The following is a 26,692-nucleotide window of genomic DNA, read 5'->3' as shown; positions in this document are numbered from 1 at the left end:
TATGGATCTGTTTGGCCCTTCATCATTTGATAGTCTTGGAGGCAGAAAGTATTGCTTGGTGATTGTTGACGACTACTCAAGATATACCTGGGTATATTTCTTCAAAAAGAAGAGTGAAACTCAACAAACTGTCATCAACTTTGCTAATGAAGCCCAACGTCAACATGAAGCAAAGATCTTGATGATTAGAAGTGACAACAGCACCGAGTTCAAGAACTACACCTTGGATGAGTTTCTAGGTGATGAGGGAATAAAACACCAATATTCTGCACCATATACCCCTCAACAAAACGGCGTGGCAGAAAGGAAGAACCAGACCTTGATAGACGCTGCAAGGACAATGATGGCAGAATTCAAATCTCCATATAACTTCTCTGCAGAGGCCATCAACACAGCATGTCATGCATCCAATCGGCTCTATATCCGCAAAGGCTTGACCAAGACTCCGTATGAGATTCTAACTGGAAACAAACCCAATCTCAAGTACTTCCGTTTATCCGGTTGTAAGTGTTTCATTCTCAAGAAAGGTGCACGTTTAGCTAAATTTGATTCTAGAGCACATGAGGGCATCTTTGTTGGTTATGCTACAAACTCTCATGCTTACCGTGTCCTCAACAAGTCCACCGGACTCATTGAGGAGACGTGTAGCGTGGAGTTTGATGAAAATAATGGCTCCGAAGTGGAGCAAAGTGGTCTTTGTGATGTAGGTGATGAAATTCCTCCGCAAGCCATAAGAAGAATGGGGATTGGTCAAATACTCCCCATTGAGGAACCCCTTGTGGCCGAAGGAGAAGGACAATGCTCTACTCAAGTGGAGCCATCACCTCCACAAGCCCCACACGCTCCGATGAACAAAGAGAAGACTCTCAACAAAATGAACAAGCTCAAGGTCAAGATAAATTGCCCAACAATGGTGATGTGTCTCATGATATTCAAGCACTCTCCCAAGACTCCGAACCTGCTCATGATCAAGATCAAGTGCAACCACGAGATCCAGACCAAGTAGAAGCACAAGATCAAGATCAAGAGCAACCACAAATACAATAACAAACTAGTGAACCTGCTCAAGTCGAAGGACAAGATGATGAGGATACTGTCTCACAATTCCCTTATGCAGCACCAACCGCCGGTGCCAAGGGAGGCTCAAGACACAAGGGCAATAAAAGAAACAAGTCGATGCTCCCCCGTTATCCAATGAAGATCTCTTGGAGCGTCGAGCAACCAAGATTGCAAACAAGCTGAGAGTCAAGTCACATCTTATGAAGAATGTACTTGGCAGTTTGAAAAGGGGAGTATCCACCCGTCAACAGATTTGGAATTATTGTGAGCATCACGCGTTTGTTTCGTATTGTGAACCTCAACAGGTACAGGAAGCGCTCGATGATGAGGATTGTCTTATGGACATGCATGAAGAACTTAACAACTTCGAGCGCAACCAAGTCTAGGATTTAGTGCCTAGGCCAACCGAGGAACATAATGTCATCGGGACCAAATGGATATTCAAGAACAAGCAAGATGCCAATGGGATTGTGATTCGAAACAAGGCAAGATTGGTGTCTCAAGGCTACTCCCAAGTCGAGGTTATCGACTATGGTGAAACCTTTGCCCTGTTGCTCGTCTAGAATCTATTCGCATGTTGGTTGCATTTGCTTCTCATCATAACTTCAAATTACAACAAATGGATGTGAAAAGTGCCTTTCTTAATGGTCCTTTAAATGAATTGGTCTATGTCAAACAACCCCCGGGATTCGAACATCCCAAGCTCCCCAATCATGTGTACAAACTTAATAAGGCACTCTATGGCCTTAAACAAGCCCCACGTGCGTGGTATGAGTATCTTACTGAGTTGTTACATGATCATGGGTTTGAAATTGGGAAGATAGATCCCACTCTTTTTACTAAGAGGGTTAAAGGGGATTTGTTCATATGCCAACTATATGTTGATGATATTATCTTTAGCTCTCCTAACATTTCCTTCAATGAAGAATTTGCTGCACTAATGACTGAGAAATTTGAGATGTCCATGATGGGAGCGTTGAAGTTCTTCCTCGGGTTTGAGATTAAACAAGGCCTAGAAGGGACCTTCATCAAACAAGCCAAGTACACTCAAGACATGCTCCAACGATTCGAGCTCGAAGATGTCAAACCGGTCAAGTTCCCCATGCCAACAAGATGCAAGCTTGACAGTGATCCCAATGGTAAAGCAGTGGATCAAAAGGTATATCGCTCCATGATTGGATCCCTCCTTTACCTTTGTGCATCTAGACCGAATATTATGTTGAGTGTAGGGATATGTGCACGGTTTCAATCCGCACCAAAAGAAAGTCATTATATGGCTGTTAAGCAAATCTTTTGATATTTGGCTCATACCCCAAACTTTGGTCTTTGGTATTCCAAAGGAGCAAACTTCAATCTAGTTGGTTATTCTGACTCAGATTGGGCAGGAGATTGTGTGGAGAGGAAGTCAACTTCTGGAGGATGCCAATTCCTTGGTCGCTCATTGGTAAGTTGGTCTTCAAAGAAGCAGAATTGCGTCTCTCTATCATCCACCGAAGCTGAGTATGTGGCATCTGCAAGTTGTTGTGCACAATTGCTATGGATGAGGCAAACTTTAAAGGATTACGGTGTCACTTGTGACAAAGTGCCTATTCTATGTGACAATCAAAGTGCTATCAAGATTTCCCTCAACCCAGTGCAACATAGCAAAACCAAGCATATTGATATTCTTCATCACTTCATTCATGAACATATCAAGCTAGGTGATATTGAGGTTCACTTCATCCACACTGAAGAGCAACTTGCAGATATTTTTACTAAGCCTCTAGGTGAAGCAAGGTTCCGGGAGTTAAGGCATGAGCTAAATATCATTGATTCAAGTAATGTGGATTGAATATAGGCATGTTGCACCTCACTATGCATTCTATCTTGGTCTAGATGTAGGCATGGACATAGCGGGAGTGTTGTTCTCTCAATGAACTTTTCCTCCCCCCCATTATGCATAAATCGATCTAGTCTTTCACTTTAGCCATTGCTAAATGGCACTTGTGCTTCAAAGACGAGCATTGGTCATGAACCCAAGGATAATTCTTCGCGGTGTCATACCTTTGTCTCAAACATAGGTGGCCTCGGCCACCGCCCCCACCTTTCTCTCATATCGGAGAAAGGACATAAAATGACAAGTCAGTATATATTTCTGGTGCTATCTTCTTTTTCCACTTACTTGTCATTTGCCCACGTTATTCTCTTCTCCTAGGTCCCGTTGTGACATTTGCAGCGGTACTACCGCCAGGACCCCAGCGGTACTACCGCTGGGGATAGCGGTACTACCGCCAGGATCCCAATCTACCACGACCTAACTAGGAAATTTTTTGGGCTGTCTCAGAGGGAGCGGTACTACCGCCAGGGGGAGCGGTACTACCACCAGGACCCCAGCGGTACTACCGCTGCAGCCACCGGTACTACCACCACGTAGCGGTACTACCGCCAGTACCACAGCGGTACTACCGCTGGCCCGTACCCCTTGGGCTATATAAAGGAGGGGGAGCCCGTTTTTTGCTGCCTCTTTCTTCTTCCTCGCGGCTCCTCCCTCCCCAACCCGAACTCCTCCTATTTCGATCTCTATACATGGAGCTCCTTCTCTCCGTTGAGTTGGAGGGTTTGCTTCACTTCTCCTTCCTCCTCCAAGTGCCATGGACCCCGTTAAAGCTCCTCTCCTTCTTCTCTTGGTTGATGTTCTTGTTCTAGGGTTAGGAGCATTGGTGTTTTGGATCCATGTCTTTGATATTGTGCCTTGTTCTTGGATGGCATGTAGGAGATATTTGAGGGGAGTGTAGGTCCTATGAATCTGTGCTGTTTATTTTGCCATGCCCTAGGATTTACATGTTTTAGATCAAGCACTTAACTATGTTTGGATTAGATCTAAAACTTTCTCTCTCTTGACTAGGCATGTGCTTATTTAGATGGTACTTTTGATCCTCTTGTGATTAGGGCTGTGGTGGAGTTCTTAATGTTCATACACAGCCCATGCCCCTCCTAAAATTCGTGTAGCCATATCTATGGGGTCTATTTTTATTACATATCTGAAAATCAAACCCCAGCGGTACTACCGCCAGGGGTAGTGGTACTACCGCCAGGGGTAGCGGTACTACCGCTAGGACCCCAGCGGTACTACCGCCAGGGGTAGTGGTACTACCGCCAGGGGTAGCGGTACTACCGCTAGGACCCCAGCGGTACTACCGCCAGGGGTAGCGGTACTACCGCCAGGAGGACTCTGTGTGTACTCATCTCTGTGCTTGGCAATGAGTGTTTACTTTTCTGTTTTTTTTCTTGTTCATTGCCTTGACTCCTCTTTGTCGCTCGTTTTCGGTGTGTGTTTTGTCTCACACGTGGTGCTCGCCGCTCGAACCCCCCACGGGACACACAGTCCAAGCATTTTCACAATCCAGAGGCTCTAGAGGGTTCCGCCACTTTAGGTCTGCAACCCAAAAAGCAGGCCTTCAAGAAGACCGCTCACAAGGATAAGGGGATCAACGTCCGCACCATGCCCCCTAAGGATTTTCTGCGGTTCCGCACCCAAAACCATTATCTCCAAGAGCGGGCTGTGATCAAGAATGTCGAGCATGTGTGGACAAGGGATCACCGCGGGATCTACCGTGATATCATCAACCATTTCAAGAAGAACTTTGTCCCCGTTCAGTGGATTGACCTGGCTCACCTTCAGCGGAACATGGACTATTTTGTTGATGCTCTTTCTCTGATTGACAAACTGGCCATCAAGGATATCATATCTTTCAAGACAGACTTTGACCCCAATGTTGTTTCCCAGTTCTATGTCACTGTTCACTTCTCGCCTGATGACGAGCGCTCCATGGTGTGGATGACTGGGACTCAGAAGATGACCGGTACCTGGCATGAATTCATGGCATTCCTCAAGGTTGATTTCCAGGGGCGCTGACACTCCACTTGGGTCGCGTCCTCATGCCGCAGCTACCACTGATAGGGCTTCCGCCAAGGACAGATTGCAACAACTCTACGTGAAGAGAGGTGTGGTCCCCACGCATCTGGACATTATGCATCGGATCTTCCGCAACACCCTCTTTCCTCGCATTGGCAACTTCGACGAGGTACATGGCTCTCTGGCTGAGATGCTACTGCTCTGTGAGGAGGCTGTGACTAAGGAGTCTGCCCCTCTTGATATTTCTGATGTGATGTTCACTGAGCTCTGGAACTGCATCATGATGCGCAAGGTTCCCATCTACGGGCCCTATCTATTTGCTTATATCCGTCAGAAGTGGCAAGACACCTATCCGCAGGAGGAGTTATACATTCAGGCTGATTACATTGTGCACGATCATGTCAAGCTTCGCGTCAAGGATAAATGGGCCAACCCATCAACTTCCTCTCAGCACATGGACACTGACACAGAGACTGCTGCTGACAGAGGAACCGCCTCTCAGTCCCGCTCTTCTACCATGTCATCTTGGGCCATCAAACTGCAGGATAAGATGAAGACTCTCTTCTGTATGCAGGCAAAGGGCTAGTACCAGACGCACGTGGCTCAGAAGGAGAACCGTCAGAGGCACAAGCGTGTCCTAAGGACTCTTGATGTTGACATCTCCAGTGGATCAGAGGTCGACATAACTCCAGAGGCTACTTGGATGCGGGCTCAAGGTTACCAGTGGTCTGGCGCTGAGGAGGAAGAGGAGGAGCAGGACGATCCGGAGGGTACGGACGAGTCTGGCGATGCTGAGGATGAGGAGTAACCACCTGTGGCGTTAGGTGTGCCTCTTTTTGGTGTCTTGTGCCAAAAGGGGAGAGAGTCTAGGATTTGCTTTGAGAGTCGAACTTTACTTTGCTTTTCTTATCTTTCGTGTTTTGCTACGAACTTGGTTTGCTTCTATTTTTCTACCTTTTGTGAGACATGAACTTGTGAGAGATTTATTGCCATCATATGTTGTGAGTCATATGCTCCTTTTTGTCATATATCTCTATCTTTTAGTTCTCATATTATTCTCTGTGCAAATCCGGTATTGTCATCAATCCACCAAAAAGGGGGAGATTGTTGGGGCATAGCTTATGCCTAAGTAATTTTGGTGATTGATGACAGTACAGCAAAGGACTAACCGTGTGTGATTAAGATTTCAGATAACACACGTCAACGGCTCAAGACGACTCGCCCCCTCATTCGTGGAACAGAAGGTCGGCGTTCTCTACGATTCTCTTTAATTGAGTCATAGGAAAGCCGTACTATTAAGAGGGGAACCGTAGTGGAAAGGTTTGGGTGGAATCATTCTTTGCACACGCACACTTCACATATTTTCCCCTTGCCAGCATCTTTGGAGTGGCTCCCGCCTTTGTGTTTCCCTCTTCTGTGCAAATGGTCCCCCAGCGGTAGTACCGCTCGGCCAAGCGGTAGTACCGCTAGCCCTAGCGGTAGTACCGCTGGAGTGCTAGCGGTAGTACCGCTGCAGACAGTGGTAGTACCGCTAGCTGGCGGTAGTACCGCCCCTGGTCAGCGGTAGCACCGCTCCAGGAGCTCAGTACCGCCTGCCTAGCGGTTGTACGTGGACGGACCTTTTTGCGAAGACTTTCTTGGCGGTGGTAGTGCGTATGCACTACCAGGGGCCCAGCGGTAGTACCGCTGCAGCCAGCGGTAGTACTGCTGGAGTACTAGCGGTAGTACCGCTGCATCCAGCGGTAGTACCGCTAGACTCGGGCTGAGAGTGGGAAAATGGTTGGATTCCCCCCCCCCCCACTATATAAAGGGTTCTTCTAGCTGTGGAACCTTATCTCTTACCGTCCCAAGCTCCATTGTTGCTCCCTAAGCTGAAAAGTGCCCGATCTCTCTCCCTAGCCAATCAAACTTGTTGATTCTTTAGGGATTGGTTGAGAAGGCCTAGATCCACACTTCCACCAAGAGAAAAGTTGATTACCCCACCAATCCCTTGCGGATCTTGTTACTCTTGGGTGTTTGAGCATCCTAGACGGCTGAGGTCACCTCGAAGCCACATTCCATTGTGGTGAAGCTTCGTGGTCTTGTTGGAGCCTCCAAGCTTTGTGTGGACTTTGCCCCAACCTTGTTTGTAAAGGTTCGGTCCCCACCTTCAAGGGCACCTATAGTGGAATCACAGTACCTTGCATCGTGTGAGGGCGTGAGGAGAATACGGTGGCCTTAGTGGCTTATTGGGGAGCATTGTGCCTCCACACCGCTCCAACGGAGACGTACTTCCTGTCAAAGGGAAGGAACTTCGGTAACACATGCTCGTCTCCATCGGTTCCACTTGTGGTTATCTCTAACCTTTACTTTGTGTATGCTTATGTTGTCGTCTATCTCTTACTTGTCTTAGTAGCTCTCGTTATTAGCTTCATTAGGGTTCACCCCATTGTTGTAATATTTGTGAACCCATATGTTGTTTACCTTAACTTGCTAAGATTAATTAAAAAGTGGTCGTTTCCTATTCACCCCCCTCAAGTCAACCATATCGATCCTTTCACCTAGGCTGATCAGATGGGTTCTCTTGCTACAGGAATTTGATTTGCACGTCGTTGACCGAAAGGGTACTGATAACCCTGTAGCAGATAACTTGTCTAGGCTAGAGAATGTCCTTGATGACCCATGACCTATTGATGACAGCTTTCCTGATGAGCAATTAAATGTCATCCGCACTTCACATAGTGCACCGTGGTATATGCCGATTACGCAAATTATATCGTAGCCAAATACATACCACCCAGTTTCACCTATCAGCAAAAGAAGAAATTCTTCTTTGATTTGAGACACTACTTTTGGGATGATCCTCACCTTTATAAGGAAGGAGTAGATGGTGTTATTAGACGTTGTGTGCCTGAACACGAACAGGGACAGATCCTGCAGAAGTGTCATTCCGAAGCCTACAAAGGACACCACGCTGGAGATAGAACTGCCCATAAGGTATTGCAATCAGGTTTCTATTGGCCCACTCTCTTCAAGGATGCCCGTAAGTTTGTCTTGTCTTGTGACGAATGCCAAAGAATAGGGAACATTAGTAAGCGTCAGGAAATGCCTATGAACTATTCACTTGTCATTGAACCATTTGATGTCTGGGGCTTTGATTATATGGGACCCTTCCCGAGTTCCAATGGGCACACTCACATCTTAGTTGTTGTGGATTACGTCACTAAGTGGGTAGAAGCTATCCCCACTAAAAATGCTGATCACCACACCTCCATTAAGATGCTTAAAGAAGTCATATTCCCAAGATTTGGTGTCCCTAGATATCTGATAACTGATGGCGGTTCACACTTCATTCATGGTGTTTTCCGCAAGATGCTCGCTAAGTACGATGTCAACCATAGAGTTGCATCTCCTTATCATCCTCAGTCTAGTGGTCAAGTGGAGTTGAGTAATAGGGAGATCAAATTGATCTTACAAAAGACCGTTAATAGATCTCGAAAGAATTGGTCTAGCAAACTTGACGATGCACTATGGGCTTATAGGACTGCTTATAAGAATCCCATGGGCATGTCACCGTATAAAATGGTTTATGGTAAGGCCTGTCATTTACCTCTTGAGCTGGAACACAAAGCTTATTGGACAATCAAAGAGCTCAACTTCGATTCCAAACTTGCCGGTGAGAAGCGGTTGTTTGATATCAGCTCGTTAGATGAATGGAGGGCCCAGGCATATGAGAATGCCAAGTTGTTCAAGGAAAAGGTTAAGAGATGGCACGACAAACGAATACAGAAACAAGAGTTCAATGTAGGTGATTATGTCTTGCTATACAATTCTCGTTTGAGTTTCTTTGCACGCAAGCTTCTCTCTAAATGGGAAGGTCCTTATGTTATCGAGGAAGTATATCGTTCCGGTGCCATCAAAATCAATAACACAGAAGGAAATTTTTCTAGAGTGGTAAATGGGCAAAGAATCAACCATTACATCTCTGTTACTCACATAAATGTTGAGACCAATATCATCAATGTCATAACTCCAGAGTAGTACATAAGGGATGTTTATCACCCTATTTCAGACCCTGAAAACAAAGAGGTATCTGTTTCGGTAAGAAATTGGACTCCGATGCTTTTCCAATAGGAAATTTCCTTCGTTTTGGAATTTTTGGAAAATTAGAAAAATAAAAAGCAGTCCGGAGAGAGCACGAGGCGGCCACAAGCCCTGCCACCGCCCCCTACCCCCTGGTGGCGGAGGGAAAGCTTGTGGGCACCTCGTGTGCCTCCCGGACTCCGTTTTCTTACGGAGCACTCCTTCTGGTCCAGCAAAAATCAATATATACTCGCGCGAAGGTTTTGATCTCCGTATCGCGCAGTTTTCCTCTGTTTTCGTTTCGAGCCTGTTTCTATGACAGATCTAGATCATCATGACTTCCCCAAACTCTCCTAAGGACAAGATCTTCGAGAAGGTCATCAATCCCTACCTCAGGGAAGTGCTGAAACACCCTCAATCTATCAAGATGAGCGAGGGGATGTTGCACATCCGTGATGTTGAGGGGCCTAAGAAGACCGGAAGCATGGAGACAAGGCTCGAAGCAATGGAGCAACAAGTCTTCAAGTGCCAAGGGATGGTGGAGCGTGGACTCAACGCCAACCACAGGATGATCACGGAGTTCACCAGCAATCACAAGATGGATGCCATTGACATTGGGAAACACCTCTCCATGCTCTATGACAGGGTTGATCAACTTCAGGGCGAGATCTATGACCTGCAGAACCAAAACTGTGAGTATGAGTACAGATTTAAATCAATAAGGTTGGCTGCAGATTTGAGGATTCTGGCGACTCGTTCATCCTGCCATGATGGAGCACCTATGCCTTGGAAGACGGAGGATCAGACTACTCCAACAACTTCACCACCTTCACCACCAAAGGAAGACAACTAAGCATTGGTTTGGGCAATCCCCTTGGCTTCTGCCAAGCTTGGGGGAGTTGCCCTGGTATCGTATCACCTTTATATCTTTTGCTTTTACCTTTGTTTTAGTTCTTTCCTTTTCAGTTTTTATTTCTTCTCTTAGAGGAATAAGTCTTTAGTGTTTAGTTTGAGTCTTTTGCTTTTGTCTCTCCCCCGGTGTATTCGAGCTTACGAGCTATATAATAAAGAGTATCTTAGTCAAGGGCTTTGCTTTGTGCCATGATCAAAAGTATGAAAAGAACGATAGCATGAAAGATCATGAGACGATCTTATGGAAAGTGATAGCTTCACATATGACACGTATGATGATTGATACTTGTTGAGAATAAATCAACATAGACCTTAGTCATTTTTGCAATTAATATGAAGTAATAAGGAAAGAGAGGTTCACATATAAATATATCATCTTAGACACTTTTTCCAATTGTGAGCACTCACCAAACTATTACATGCTTAGGAGTAGATGTTGGACAAGGAAGACAACATAATGAATTGTGTTTTCTTGGTTCCAAATAATGTTATATGATTAGAGATCCCTTAACATGTGACGATTGCTTCCACCTCTTATTAGCCAAAACTCCCGCACCAAGTAGAGATACTACTTGTGCATCCATAAACCTCCAACCCAGTTTTTCCATGAGTGTCCACCATACCTACCTATGGATTGAATAAGATCCTTCAAGTAAGTTGTCATCGGTGCAAGAAATAAAAATTGCTCTCTAATATGTACGATCTATTAGTGTGTGGAAAATAATCTTTGTACGAACCTGTGATGAGGAAGACATAAAAGCGACAGAGTGCATAATAAAGTTCTTTATCACAGGAGGCAATATAAAGTGATGTTCCTCCGCACTAAGAGGACACGCATTCAAACCTCAAAAGGGCATGACAACCTCTGCTTCCCTCTGCGAAGGGCCTATCTTGTACCTTTACTTTTTGCCCTTGTAAGAGTCATGGTGATCTTCACCAATTCCCTATTTTTGCCTTTTTCTTGGCTACCGTCACATGTTTGGGAAAGATCTATATTCATATATCAACCTAGAGTGGAGTACTTATGCTTTATTATTGTTGACTTTACCCTTGAGGTAAATCGTTGGGAGGCAAAACTATAAGCCCCTATCTTCCTCTGTGTCCAGCTGAAACTTTGACACCATGAGTACCACGTCAGTTGTAACAATTGTGGAAAACAAAAGAGATGATTGAGTATGTGGGTTTGCCTTACAAGCTCTTATTTGACTCTTTCTGATGTTGTGATAAATTGCAATTGCTTCAATGACTATGGACTATTGTTGGTTACTTCTCGGTAAGGTTTTTGCTTCACCCTTTGCTTTGTGAAGGAATTATTACTTTCCCATAAGAATCTTTATGTTGTATTGCTGTTCTATGTGTGATCATGATGCCCTCATGTCTGTATTATGTTTTATTGACACCTTCGTCCCTCAACATGTGGACATGTTTATGGAGCTTGGTTTTCGCTAGCGAGGTCTAAGCTTGGGGGAGTTGATACGTCCATTTTGCATCATGCTTTCATGTCGATATTTATTGCTTTATGGGCTGTTATATTACTTTGTGGTACCATATTTATGCCTTTTCTCTCTTATTTTGCAAGGTTTAATTGAAGAGGGAGAATTCAGGCAGCTGGAATTCTGGACTGGAAAAGGAGCAAATCTTAGTCCACTATTCTGCACATCTCCAAATGCCCTGAAAAGTTACGTGGATTTTTTTGGGATTATATAAAGAATACTGGGCGAAAGAAGTACCGGAGGGGGGCCACCAGGGCTCCACAAGCCCTGCCACCGCCACCCCCCTGGCGGTGGAGGGCAAGCTTGTGGGGTGACTGATGGCCCACTAGCCCCCCTCTTTTGATATATGAAGGTTTTGGTCCAGAAAAAAAATCATTCGGGAGCTTTTTCGTGGTTTCGCCGCCGCCACGAGGCGGAACTTGAGCAGATCCAATGTAGAGCTCCGGCAGGACGATCCTGCCGGGGAAACTTCCCTCTCGGAGGGGGAAATCGTCGCCATCACCAACACTCCTCTCATCGGAGGGGAGGCGTCTTCATCAACATCTTCATCAGCACCATCTCCTCTCCAATCCCTAGTTCATCTCTTGTAACCAATCTTCGTCTCGCAACTCCGATTGGTACTTGTAAGGTTGCTAGTAGTATTAATTACTCTTTGTAGTTGATGCTAGTTGGATTACTTGGTGGATGATTTTATGTTCAGATCCTTGATGCTATTCATTACACCTCTGATCATGATAACGATTATGCTTCGTGAGTAGTTACTTTTGTTCCTGAGGACATGGGATAAGTCATGCTGATAATAGTCATGTGAATTTGATATTCGTTCAGTATTTTGATATGCTGTATGTTGTCTTTTCCTCTAGTGGTGTTATGTGAACGTTGACTACATAACACTTCACCATACTTGGGCCTAGAGGAAGGCATTGGGGAGTAGTAAGTAGATGATGGGTTGCTGGAGTGACAGAAGCTTAAACCCCAGTCTATGCGTTGCTTCGTGAGGGGCTTATTTGGATCCACTAGTTTAATGTTATGGTTAGACTTTTTCTTAATTCTTATTTTGTAGTTGCCGATGCATGCGAGAGAGGTTAATCATAAGTGGGATGCTTTTCCAAGTAAGGGCAGTACCCAAGCGCCGGTCCACCCACATATCAAACTATCAAAGTAACGAACGTGAATCATATGAACATGATGAAACTAGCATGAAAGAAATTCCCGTGTGTCCGCGGGAGCGTTTTTCCTCCTATAAGACTTTATTCAGGCTTGTCCCTTGCTACAAAAGGGATTGGGCCACTTGCTGCACCGTTGCTACAACTTGTTACTTGTTACTTTTTGCTTGCTACGTTTCACCTCGCTACACCATCACTTGTTACCGCTACTTTTAGTGCTTGCATTTATTACCTTGCTGAAATCCGTTTATCAGAGGCTTCTGCTCCTCGTTGGGTTCGACACTCTTACTTATCGAAAGGACTATGATTGATCCCCTATACTTGTGGGTCATCAAGGGCCACCACATAATAGGAGTGGAGAAGAAATCCTTGAGATGTTGAAGAACTGGAAAGATTGCCTGAAGCTAGGAAGGAACAAAAAGAAGGCCTCTGAGAAAAGGCTGCTAAAAGTATGGAAAAGAAAGAATGTTTCCTGGGGCTTGAAATATTGGGCACTACTCAGTTCGCTGCATTCTCTTGATACGATGCATATCAAAAAAATATTTGTGAGAGTTTGCTTGGCACAGAATTTGACATGCGAGAAAAAAGTGAAGATGGTACCAGGGCAAGCCAAGACTTGAAAGATATAGGTATTAGGGAAGAGACCCAACCCGCATCCCTTAAAACAACCAAGGAGACGGCCAAAGGCAAAAACATCGCCATAGCCGATGTGACAAAAACGGCAAAACCGTGTTGAAAAACAAACAAGATTATTGCCCCCAGCTTGCTTCACGCTCGATGATCGTGAGCTTCATCAAATCTTCAAGTGCGTTGACGGCATCAAAGTTCCTTCTGGTTACACGGGGCTCATACGCAGATATCTTGACACAAAAAAGCCAAGGTTTAGCAACATGAAGTCACATGATTTCCATGTGATGATGACACAATTATTTCTGGTAGCTCTAAGAGGGATAATGGATGATCACGTCCACAATACACTTCTTGAATTCTGCAACATTTTCGATGTTCCCTCTAGAAAGTCAATTAGTGTGTGCCACATCAAGCGACTACAAGAGGAGATCATCACAATACTATGTGAGCTTGAGATATATTTCACACCGTCATTGTTTGATGTGATGGTCCATCTCCTAGTTCATATTGTTTCTGACGGTAAAGACCTTGAACTGACATTCTTGCATACCATGTTCGCGTTTGAAAGGATGAATTTCTATGATGGGTTATGTTCATAACAGGGCCCATACAGATGGAAACATCGTCCAGTCCTATCTGATCGAAGAGTGCATATCATTCTGAAATAGTTATATAGATGATGATCAATCTCTTGGTTTTCCCATGAGGAAGCATGCCAATAGGCTTGAAGGAGTAGGTCACTCACAGTTGAAGCACGATGTAACTGTGGATCAAACTGCCGAGACAACTTCGGTAGAGTGCACACAGTGGTGTTCCAACAAGCAGATATAGTCACTCCTTGGCAGCAGACCCACGAGAAAACCTTAAAGAGAGAGCATGAAATGGCATGGAGGCAGACCACCGAAGCCCAGATCTTTAGAGAGCACAACTCCAAATTTGCATCTTGGTTGAAAGAGCAAATTCGGGAGAAACCACTTCCAACGGGTATTGCCAATGCAAGTCTCATCTATGCATTAGCAGTAGGACCCGCATGCACTCTTGCCACCTACCAATCATATGATATCAATGGATACACATTCTATACTATGGAAAGCGGCAAAAACTCTGATTACAAGAACTGTGGTGTCACGATAATTCCTTCCACCGAGAATGAAAATAACACATACTATGGAAGGATCAGAGAGATATGGGAACTTGATGATACATCTCCAACGTATCTATAATTTTTTATCGTTCCATGCTATTATATTATCAATTTTGGATGTTTTATATGCATGAATATTCTATTTTATATTATATTCGGGACTAACCTATTGACCTAGAGCCCAGTGACAGTTTCTGTTTTTTCCTTGTTTTGACCTTTTTCAGATAGGAATATCAAACGGAGTCCAAACGGAATAAAACGTTTGCCGTGATTTTTATGGAAAATATCAAAAATACCAAAAGAAAAAGATACCGGAGAGGAGTCCCGAGGAAGCCACGAGCTAGGGAGGCGCGCCCACCCCCATGGGCCCGCCTGGGGGGCTCGTGACTACCTCGTGGGTCCCCCTGACTTGTTCTCGACACCATCCACTCATATAAATACAGAAACCTCCAAAAATAAACCTAGATCGGGAATTCCGCCGCAAGCCTCTATAGCCACCAAAAACCAATCGAGAGCCTGTTTCGGCACCCCGCCGGAGGGGGAATCCATCTTCGGTGGCCTTCTTCATTATCCCGGCGATCTCCATGACGAGGAGGGAGTAGTTCTCCCTCGGGGTTGAGGCTATGTACCAGTAGCTATGTGTTTGATCTCTCTCTGTTGTTCTTGAGATGTCTTGATCTCGATGTACCGCGGGCTTTGCTACTATAGTTGGATCTTATGATGTTCTTCCCTCTCTCCCTTCTTGTAATGAATTGAGTTTTCCCTTTGAACTTATCTTATCGGGATTGAGTCTTTAAGAACACTTGATGTATGTCTGGCCCGTGTCTATCTGTGGTGACAATGGGATATTCATGTCAGTATTTGATGTATGTTTTGGTGATCAACTTGCGGGTTTCTTGGCATCGGGAACCTATGCATATGGGTTGGCACACATTTTGGCTCTCCGGTAGAAAATTTGGGGCACTCTTTGAAGCTCTATGTGTTGGTTGAATAGATGATTCCGAGATTGTGTGATGCAGATCGTATAATCATGCCCACGGATACTTGAGGTGACAATGGAGTATCTTGGTTGATGTGTGTCTTAAGGTGTTATTCTAGTACAGACTCTAGGATAGATTGAACGGAAAGAATAGCTTCGTGTTATTTTACTACGGACTCTTGAATAGATCGATCAGAATGAACAACTTTGTGGGGTTTCATACCCGACAATAATCTCTTCGTTTGTTCTCCGCTATTAGTAACTGTGGAGTGACTCTTTGTTGCATGTTGAGGGCTAGTTATATGATCCAATTATGTTATCATTATTGAGAGAACTTCTACTAGTGAAAGTATGAACCCTAGGCCTTGTTTCCACGCATTGCAATACCGTTCGTGCTTACTTTTACTATTAGTTACCTTGCTGTTTTTATATTTTCAGATTAAAAAAATCTATATCTACTATCCATATTGCACTTGTATCACCATCTCTTCGCCGAACTAGTGCACCTATACAACTTACAATTGTATTGGGTGTGTTGGGGACACAAGAGACTCTTTGTTATTTGGTTGCAGGGTTGCTTGAGCGAGACCATCTTCATCCTACGCCTCCAGCGGATTGATAAACCTTAGGTCACACACTTGAGGGAAAATTGCTACTGTCATACAAACCTCTGCACTTGGAGGCCCAACAACGTCTACAAGGAGAAGGTTGCGTAGTAGACATCAAGCTCCTTTCTGGCGCCGTTGCCGGGGAGGTTAGCGCTTGAAGGTATATCTTTAGATCTTGCAATCGAATCTTTTAGTTTCTTGTTTTATCACTAGTTTATTTTGGTTAAAGAATACTACAACAAAGGGATTAAGGTTGCCTCATATGCTTCATCTTTTTAGTGTCTTTCTTGAAAATGATGGAAAAGAAAATTGTGTTCAAGTGCTAGAAGAAGAATTACATAGGATGCTTGGTATAAAATATGTGAAGGATGAGCATGATTGCAATGTTGTCAGTATGAATACTTTGAATATCCATGATGCTAATTGTGATTGCACTATTTATGATGAAAATATTTCCTATAAGCATGTTGATTTCTGCGGAATACATAGAGTTTGCAAATATATACCAAAAAGAGACGATAGATTTTGTAAGACGCATAAGTATTTAGAAACTAAGTTGTTGCATGTGAGGCTAGCTGATTGTGCAGAAATATTTAATATTGATAGCCGTCCTTGTGAACTTTGCAATGAACATGGTAATTTAAATCTCCAATGCAAATTGTTTCATGATCAAATCGTGTCCAAAAATTGTGATGACTTGATTTCCCTTGTGTATCATAATGAACTTAGTTTTCTTGTGAGATATGAAGAAATGAAACGTATAACTAAGAGCCTCCGAGATTGGTCTGTCATGAAAAGCCTTGAATATGATCTAGAAGAAATTTATTTATATTGTGCGGTAAATTGCATTGAGAATCCTTATATTGCCAATTACTTAAAGGCAAGAAAACAAATGGAAGATAAAGATAATACTAACGAAGGGGAAGAGGTTTCCCAATACCCTCCTATTATTTCTTATGATGAATCAGGTAACGAAGAGGAGCTTTCTATTCAACCAACCTCTCCAAAAAGAAGCTTGGAAAAATTAAGTAAACCTTCACATGATGGGGTGAAGAAGAAGAAAAGAAGAAATGGTAAAGGTAAAAAGTTATCTCTCCCAAATAATGTTGCTCCTACTATTGATATGCCTCATGAGAATGAATCAAAAATAAATGTGGAGGATGATAATAATTGCTATACTATTGGTGCTATTCATACTATTAATGATGGGAGTAATTATGTCTATGATATGCAATACCACAAGCTTGGGGATGCTGTATTTGATGAGAATGACATATTTGGGAATACATTTGCTACAATTAATGTTTGTCCCAAGCATGAGGATGCTACGTTAAAAGAAGATGATCCTTTTAGTCCCCCCCACTTTGAGTGATCAAATTTACTATGATTATTGCATACCTCCTATCTATGATGATTATTGTGATGATACTTATTCTATGAAGAAGAATGATGATAAAACTTGTCACAATTATGAGTATACGTTTGCTAAACATTTCTCTTTTAATGTGGAAACTAGTTGTAGTATTCAAGTCTTTTACGATACTCCCACTACTATTGATGAGAACAAATTTGCTTATGTGGAGTGTAGTAAAATTTCTATGCTTGTAGATCATGAAAAGAATGCTTTAGGTGCCGGTTATATTGTTGAATTCATTCATGATGCTACTAAAAATTATTATGAGAGAGGATCATATGCCTCTACATATTGCAATAACATCAAGTTTCCTCTCTATGTGTTGAAATTTTTGAAGTCATGCTTGTTTTGCCTTCCTATGCTAGTTGATTCTTGCTACAATAAATTGTTTGTTCACAACATCCCTATGCATAGGAAGTGGGTTAGACTTAAATGTGCTAGTCATATGCTTCATGATGCTTCCATTATGTTTCAATCATTATCTTTTATGTGAGCATCATTGAAATCATCATGTCTAGCTTGAAAGGCATTAAAGAAAAACGCTTGTTGGGAGACAACCCAATATGTATCCTTACTGTTTTTGTGTGTTCACATGATTAGTATAGTGTATTAATCATGTTTTATAGCTTTTATCTCAATAAACTGCCAAGTAAAGCCTTTATGATTACTTTGGGTGATAGTTGTTTGATCATGCTGAAAAAGACAGAAACTTTGCGCTCGCGAAATCATTTCTAATTTCTATCAAGAGAGTGATTTTAGGTTGATTATTTTGATGATGATTTATATACAAATTTACTTAATTTTCATAATTGTTTCAGTATATTTGGATGTGCAGAAGTATGGTTATCATTCAGATCATTACAGACTGTTCTGTTTTTGACAGATTATGTTTTCAATGCATAGTTTGCTTGTTTTGGTGTTTCCATAGATTATATTGAGTAATATAAATTGTGTAAATAGTAATATACAGTAGGAATTGTGTGAAAATAATTATGATTCTAGTTTTGACAGTACCCAAAGTGAATGATTTGTCTTTATTATACTAACCCATCTCACGAAGTTCCGTTAAGTTTTGTGTTGTGAAGTTTTCAAGTTTTGGGTAAAGTTCGGATGGACAAAGGAACAAGGAGTGGCAATAGACTAATCTTAGGGATGCCCAAGGCACCCCAAAGCCTTATTCAAGGACACCAAAGATCCTAAGCTTGGGGATGCCCCGGGAAGGCATCCCCTCTTTCGTCTTCAATACATCGGTAACTTTACTTGGGGCTATACTTTTATACACCACATGATATGTGTTTTTCTTGGAGCGTCATTTTCTTTTATTAGTACTTGCTTGCTGTTATTTTTATTAATGTTTTGAATCATTTAGTTCAATAAAAATGTCAAGGATAGCCTTTACTATTCTTAATTTGCTAGTATAGGAGTTGCTGTTCCAAAACAGAAAGTTTGCTTGTAGTGCAAAAATTCCCTAGAATTTTCTGTATGTCGTAATAGCTTGAAATTTGGACACGGTATGTGCTTATAAATCCTCTACAGAGTGGAATTTTTTTCAGATTTTTTGGACTTAATTAAATATGGATCTTGCTGAATTCTTTACAGACTGTTCTGTTTAGGCAGATTGCTGTTATGTTGGCATTGTTCGCATATGTTTGCTTGTTTAATGATTCCATTTGAGGATGGGAGTTTTAAATATGCATAGGCATTTAGTATGCAATGTAAAATAATAATTTTAGTTATTTTCTACAGTAGAGGATGATAAAGTTTTGCATTGGTTTATACTAACCTATCTCATGAGTTCTTGTTGAGTTTTGTGTGGATGAAGTTTTTAAGATTTCGGAAACCATCATATGAGAGGAATTAAGGAGACACAAAAGCTCAAGCTTGGGGATTCCCAAGGCACACCCAATACGTATTTCAAGAAGTCTTAAGCACCTGAGCTTGGGTATGCCCCGGATGGCATCCCACCTTTATTCTTCAAACAATTATCGGTTAGCATCGGTTGAACCTAAGTTTTTGCTTCTTCACATGATTCGTGCTAGCCTTGAAGTGTCATTTTATTTTGCTTGAATAAGGTACTTAAGATCTGAAATTATTAGATGGGAGAGTCTTCACATAGACAAATAATTATTCACTACACATTGAGCTTCACTTATTTCTTTTGGAGTAGTTTTTCTTTTACTCTCATGCTTCACTTATATCATTTTGAGAGTCTTAAAGAGCATGGTAATTTGCTTAGGTTATGAATCTAGTCCTAATATGATGGGAATCCAAGAGGGATATAATAAAAACTTTCATATAGAGTGCATCGAGTACTATGAGAATTTTGATTCTTTGCACATAGTTTTGAGACATAAGGATGGTGATATTAGAGTCATGCTAGTTAGTAATTATGGATTGGTAGAAATACTTGTGTTAGAGTTTGTGATTCCCGTAGCATGCACATATGGTGAACTGCTATGTTAGGAAGTCGGAGCATGATGTTTTATTGAGTGTCATCCTTTGTGTGGAGGTCAGGATCGTGCGTTGGTTAACTCCTACCAACCTTTCCCCTAGGAGCATGCCTCTAATACTTTGTTTAGATTACTAATAAAACTTTTGCAATAAGTATGTGAGTTCTTTATGACTAATGTTGAGTCCATGGATTATACGCGCCCTCACCCTTCCACCATTGCTAGACTCTTTAGTACCGTGCAACTTTTGTCGGTGCATTACACCCACCATATGTCCTTCCTCAAAACAGCCACCATACCTACCCATCATGGCATTTTTATAGCCATTCCGAGATATATTGCCCTGCAACTTCCACCGTTCCGTTTATTATGACGCGCACCATCATTGTCATATTGCTTTGCATGATCATGTAGTTAACATCGTATTTGTGGCAAAGCCACGTTCATATCTTTCATACATGTCACACATGAGTCATTGCACATCCCGGTACACCGTCGGAGGCATTCATATAGAGTCATATCTTTTGTTCTAAGAATCGAGTTGTAAGTAAATAAAAGTGTGATGATCATCATTATTAGAGAATTGTCCCATGATAGGAATTGATGGAAGCTATGATTCCCTCACAAGTTGGGATGAGACTCCTAATTTAAAAAGAAAATAAAAGAGGCCAAAGAGCCCACCAAAAAAAGAATGAATAAAATAATGAAAAAAAAGAGGCCAAAGAGCCCAAACAAAAAATGAGAGAAAAAGAGAGAAGGGACAATGCTACTATCCTCTACTACACTTGTGCTTCAAAGTAGCACTATGATCTTCATGATAGAGAGTCTCATATATTGTCACTTTCGTATACTAGTGGGAATTTTTGTTATAGAACTTGGCGTGTATATTCCAATGATGGGCATCCTCAATTGCCCTAGGTCTTCGTGAGCAAGCGAGTTGGATGCACACCCACTTAGTTTCTTGTGCATCTCTTGCATGGCAATCCCTACTCACTCACATTGATATCTATTGATGGGAATCTCCATAGCCCGTCGATACGCCTAGTTGATGTGACCATCTCCTCCTTTTTGCCTCACAACCACCACCATATTCTATTCCACCTATAGTTCTATGTTCATGGCTCACGCTCATGTATTGCGTGAGAGTTGAAAAGGTTTGAGAAAGTACAAGTGTGAAAACAATTGCTTGACTAATACCGGGATTGTGCATGATTTAAATACGTTGTGTGGGGAAGATGGAGCATAGCCAGACTATATGATATTGTAGGGATAACTTTCTTTGGCCATGTTATTTCGAGAAGACATGATTACGTTGTTAGTATGCTTGAAGTATTATTGTTTTTATGTCAATATTAAACTTTTTGCTTTGAATCATATGGATCTGAATATTCATGTTACAATATATGTTAGGTAGCATTCCACATCAAAATTTCTGTTTTTATCATTTACCTACTCGAGGACGAGCAGGAATTAAGCTTGGGAATGCTTGATACGTCTCCAACATATCTATAATTTTTTATCGTTCCATGCTATTATATTATCAACTCTGGATGTTTTATATGCATGAATATTCTATTTTATATTATTTTTGGGACTAACCTATTGACCTAGAGCCTAGTACCAGTTTTTGTTTTTTCCTTGTTTTTGACCTTTTTCAGATAGGAATATCAAACGGTGTCCAAGTGGAATAAAACTTTCGAAGTGATTTTTTATGGAAAATATGAAAAATACTAGAAGAAAAAGATACCGGAGAGGAGTCCGAGGAAGCCACGAGCCAGGGAGGCACGCCCACCCCCCCCCCCCCGGGCGCGCTTGGGGGGCTCGTGACTCTCTCCCTCTCTCCCTTCTTGTAATGTTCTTCCCTCTCTCCCTTCTTGTAATGAATTGAGTTTTCCCTTTGAAGTTATCTTATCGGATTGACTCTTTAAGAACACTTGATGTATGTATTGCCCGTGTCTATTTGTGGTGACAATGGGATATTCATGTGAGTATTTGATGTATGTTTTGGTGATCAACTTGCGTGTTTCGTGACATCAGGAACCTATGCATATGGGTTCGCACACGTTTTGACTCTCCGGTAGAAACTTTGGGGCACTCTTTGAAGCTCTATGTTTTGGTTGAATAGATGATTCCGAGATTGTGTGATGCATATCATATGATCATGCCCGCAGATACTTGAGGTGACAATTGAGTATCTAGGTGACATTAGGGTCTTGGTTGATGTGTGTCTTAAGGTGTTATTCTAGTACGAACTCTAGGATAGATTGAACGGAAATAATAGCTTCGTGTTATTTTACTACGGACTCTTGAATAGATCGATCAGAAAGAATAACTTTGTGGTGGTTTCGTACCCGACAATAATCTCTTCGTTTGTTCTCCGCTATTAGTGACTTTGGAGTGAATCTTTGTTGCATGTTGAGGGCTAGTTATATGATCCAATTATGTTATCATTATTGAGAGGACTTCTACTAGTTGCAATATCGTTCGTGCTCACTTTTACTATTAGTTACCTTGCTGTTTTTATATTTTCAAGTTACAAAAACCTATATCTACTATCCATATTGCACTTGTATCACCATCTCTTCGCCGAACTAGTGCACCTATACAACTTACCATTGTATTGGGTGTGTTGGGGACACAAGAGACTCTTTGTTATTTGGTTGCAGGCTTGCTTGAGAGAGACCATCTTCATCCTACGCCTCCCGCGGATTGATAAACCTTAGGTCACCCACTTGAGGGAAAATTGCTACTGTCCTACAAACCTCTGCACTTGGAGGCCCAACAACGTCTACAAGGAGAAGGTTGCATAGTAGACATCACTTGAGTACGCTGAAGATCACACGGTGCCAGTGATCCAGGTCAGATGGGCGAAGATTGTCGGGAAGGAAGAACGTGGTGGCGTTACCATGTCTCTTCCCGAAGCACAACTTGCTGGTTCAAAGGGTGTCAAAGGAATTGCCACCGAATATGAGCCTTGGGTAATCGCTAAGGACGTGTCCTATTGGTTCCACATAACTGACTCGGCAAAGCCGAGTCGTGTTGTCGTCAGGAGATCCAAGAGATGCATCGTGGGGATGGACAGAGTGTTCAATGAGGATGACTATGATCTGTTTGGTGTGGACCCAATAGAAGAGCATCACTATGATAATGATGAAAATTAGAACACCAGAAGGAGCAAAACTACCTTGCATGAGATATGACGTCCCTTCTTATGAAAGAGTCATAATGTGGGATGGAAGTATTCAAGCAAGATTAAAAAGACCCAAACCGTCGTTGAGAGGATTGTCAAACAATGTCGTACTACATGATTTGTGTACTTCATTACTCGTGTTGTACTATTGTGTAATACTTCACACATTAATTTGTGTACTTCATTTGTGTGTACCTCCTAAATTGCATTATTATATACTTCGATCCACACTTCTTATGTACTATGCGTTTTCACATGCCACCTCTCAATTCGAGCAACCCTAACAACACAACACCAATTATGGTTGGCGTTGACCATGTCACTGGCACTAGTACTAACAACCAACCGGCACTTGAGCTACACAGCGCTATGAAAACGACTCATTTTATCCCCCCCCGCCGCCGAACACTTTTTCGTCCCCCACTGTGCGCCAGCCGTGCCGCGCACCGTGCTATCCAGTCGTTCTCATGAACCACCCTCTCATCAAAGATCCTCTCCCTCTATCGTCCTATCCGGCCACTATCTCCCTTCGTTGTCCCGTTCGGCCGACCTGTCCGCCCTGCATCCCCACACCATCAGTCTTCACGAGCGCCCCCACCCACCTCGCATCCTCTAGATCCGGATGGTACAAAACTTTCTCTAACCAATTGATGAAATGTGTTAAATGTTGCATCGTCTCTTCTTGTGAATGGTCTTGCACTATGTTTCTTTATGCACGATATGTCAAAAGAGTTGCCAATGTTTTGGCAAAACATGGATTCAATTGTGTTTTGTAAAATTCACTAGTGGAGAAATGACTAGCCACAACTTACGTTGTTGGCTCGCCATTTTTGGCAACGCGAGCACTAAAATTTTCAAATAGTGCTTGCATTGGACAAATTCATACTTCGTAGCTATTAGCTTAGTGATGACATTGCACATTAGGCTCGGAATTGCACATTAGGCCCGGCGTTGCGCATTTAGTGCACGCCAGAACTGTCAGCTCTCAGCATAGTAAAAAAACCTTTATCAACCCTCGACCTCACTCTCGTGATTTCTAACTCCACCAGTCGTCTCTCCTCTCAACCTCGCTACCACCTCGCCCGACGCCAACGCCGCTCGTCGCCGCCCTGTCTGACGCCCGATGCCGCCCGTCGAGACCACTCCCGACGCCCGATGCTGTCCATCGCCACACATCGCCGCTCATCGCCACCCGACGCCGCCCCGCCCGACACCGCCCGTCCCTGCCTGGCCCACCGCCCAACGCCGCTCGTAGACCCTCATCACTGTCGAGCACCTCCGCCTGTAGACCCTCGTCGCCTGGACTGATGTATGTGTACTCCCTCTATAAACCAGTATGTACTCCGTGTGTAAACTAATATAAGAGTGTTTAGATCACTAAAGTAGATGAACTAGCGATGATACATATAAACTGTTGGACTACTACTGTTTAGTACATCAGTAGTACTAAAAACTAATTTGCCATGGTTCCTAATGATTCATACTTATAGATAATTTCAAACAGCGCACATGGACAATTCATCAAGCAACAACGAATTGGTGGGCGATGTGGTGCACTAGAACCACTGGCTCTTAGAGTCGTCAGAGTGGATCATAAAAAATCTCGAAAAAGACATATCTGCAGTGAAGAAAGAAATTCATAGTCTCCTCACAAACGATGCTAATTGTTGGAAATATGCCCTAGAGGCAATAATAAATTAGTTATTATTATATTTCTTTGTTCATGATAATCGTTTATTATCCATGCTATAATTGTATTGATTGGAAACACGGTGCATGTCTGGATACATAGACAAAACACTGTCCCTAGTAAGCCTCTAGTTGACTAGCTCGTTGATCAAAGATGGTCAAGGTTTCCTCACCATAGGAAAGTGTTGTCACTGGATAACAGGATCACATCATTTGGAGAATCATGTGATGGACTAGACCCAAACTAATAGACGTAGCATGTTGATCGTGTCATTTTGTTGCTACTGTTTTCTGCGTGTCAAGTATTTGTTCCTATGACCATGAGATCAAATAACTCACTGACACCGTAGGAATGCTTTATGTGTATCAAACGTTGCAACGTAACTGGGTGACTATATAGATGCTCTACGAGTATCTCCGAAGGTGTTCGTTGAGTTAGTATGGATCGAGACTAGGATTTGTCACTCCGTGTGACGGAGAGGTATCTCGGGGCCCACTCGGTAATACAACATCACACACAAGCCTTGCAAGCAATGTGACTTAGTGTAAGTTGCGGGATCTTGTATTACGGAACGAGTAAAGAGACATGCCGGTAAACGAGATTGAAATAGGTATGCGGATACTAACGATCGAATCTCGGGCAAGTAACATACTGAAGGACAAAGGGAATGACATACGGGATTATATGAATCCTTGGCACTGAGGTTCAAACGATAAGATCTTCGTAGAATATGTAGGATCCAATATGGGCATCCAGGTCCCGCTATTGGATATTGACCGAGGAGTCACTCGAGTCATGTCTACATAGTTCTCGAACCCGCAGTGTCTGCACACTTAAGGTTCGACGTTGTTTTATGCGTATTTGAGTTATATGGTTGGTTACCGAATGTTGTTCGGAGTCCCGGATGAGATCACAGACGTCACGAGGGTTTCTGGAATGGTCCGGAAATGAAGATTTATATATAGGATGACTTCATTTGCTTACCGGAAGGTTTTCGGGCATTACCGGTAATGTACCGGGAATGACGAATGGGTTCTGGGTGTTCACCGGGGGGGCAGCCCACCCCGGGGAAGCCCATAGGCCTTGGGGGTGGCGCACCAGCCCTTGGTGGGCTGGTGGGACAGCCCAAGAAAGCCCTATGCGCCATAGATAGAAAATCAAAGAGAAAAGAAAAAAAAGGAGGTGGGAAAGAAGAGAAGGACTCCACCTTCCAATCCTAGTTGGACTAGGATTGGAGGAGGACTCCTCCTCCCTTGGTGGCGCAGCCCTTGGGGCTCCTTGAGCCTCAAGGCTAGCCTCCCCTCCCTCCTCCTATATATATGGAGCAATTAGGGCTGATTTGAGAACACTTTTCAAGGGCAGCCCGACCACATACCTCCACGGTTTTACCTCTAGATCGCGTTTCTGCGGAGCTCGGGCGGAGCCCTGCCGAGATTAGATCACCACCAACCTCCGGAGCGCCGTCACGCTGCCAGAGAACTCATCCACCTCTCCGTCTCTCTTGCTGGATCAAGAAGGCCGAGATCATCATCGAGCTGTACGTGTGCTGAACACGGAGGTGCCGTCCGTTCGGAACTAGATCGTGGGACGGAACGCGGGACGGTTCATGGGACGGTTCGCGGGGCGGATCGAGGGACGTGAGGACGTTCCACTACATCAACTGCGTTCACTAACGCTTCTGCTGTGCGATCTACAAGGGTACGTAGATCGGAAATCCCCTCTCGTAGATGGACATCACCATGATAGGTCTTCGTGCGCGTAGGAAAATTTTTGTTTCCCATGCGACGTTCCCCAACACTAATTCGCTCACGAAGTCAAACAAACTGAGGGGGCTGAGGGATCAGTTGATGAAGGAGAGGGATAAATTAAATCTGAACAAAAAACAACTCAAGACATAGATGATTGATCTACAAACAACCATTCCTCATTTCAAACAAGATGAGAGAGGAATCGGAAGAAGATGTGCCAGATTCAGATAATCCTTGATGATGAAGAGTAGT

The sequence above is a fragment of the Hordeum vulgare genome, chromosome 7H (genome assembly GCF_904849725.1).
Source record: "Hordeum vulgare subsp. vulgare chromosome 7H, MorexV3_pseudomolecules_assembly, whole genome shotgun sequence".
NCBI lineage: Eukaryota > Viridiplantae > Streptophyta > Magnoliopsida > Poales > Poaceae > Hordeum > Hordeum vulgare.
The sequence above is the reverse complement of the archived record's forward strand: the minus strand, read 5'-3'. Positions refer to the sequence as shown.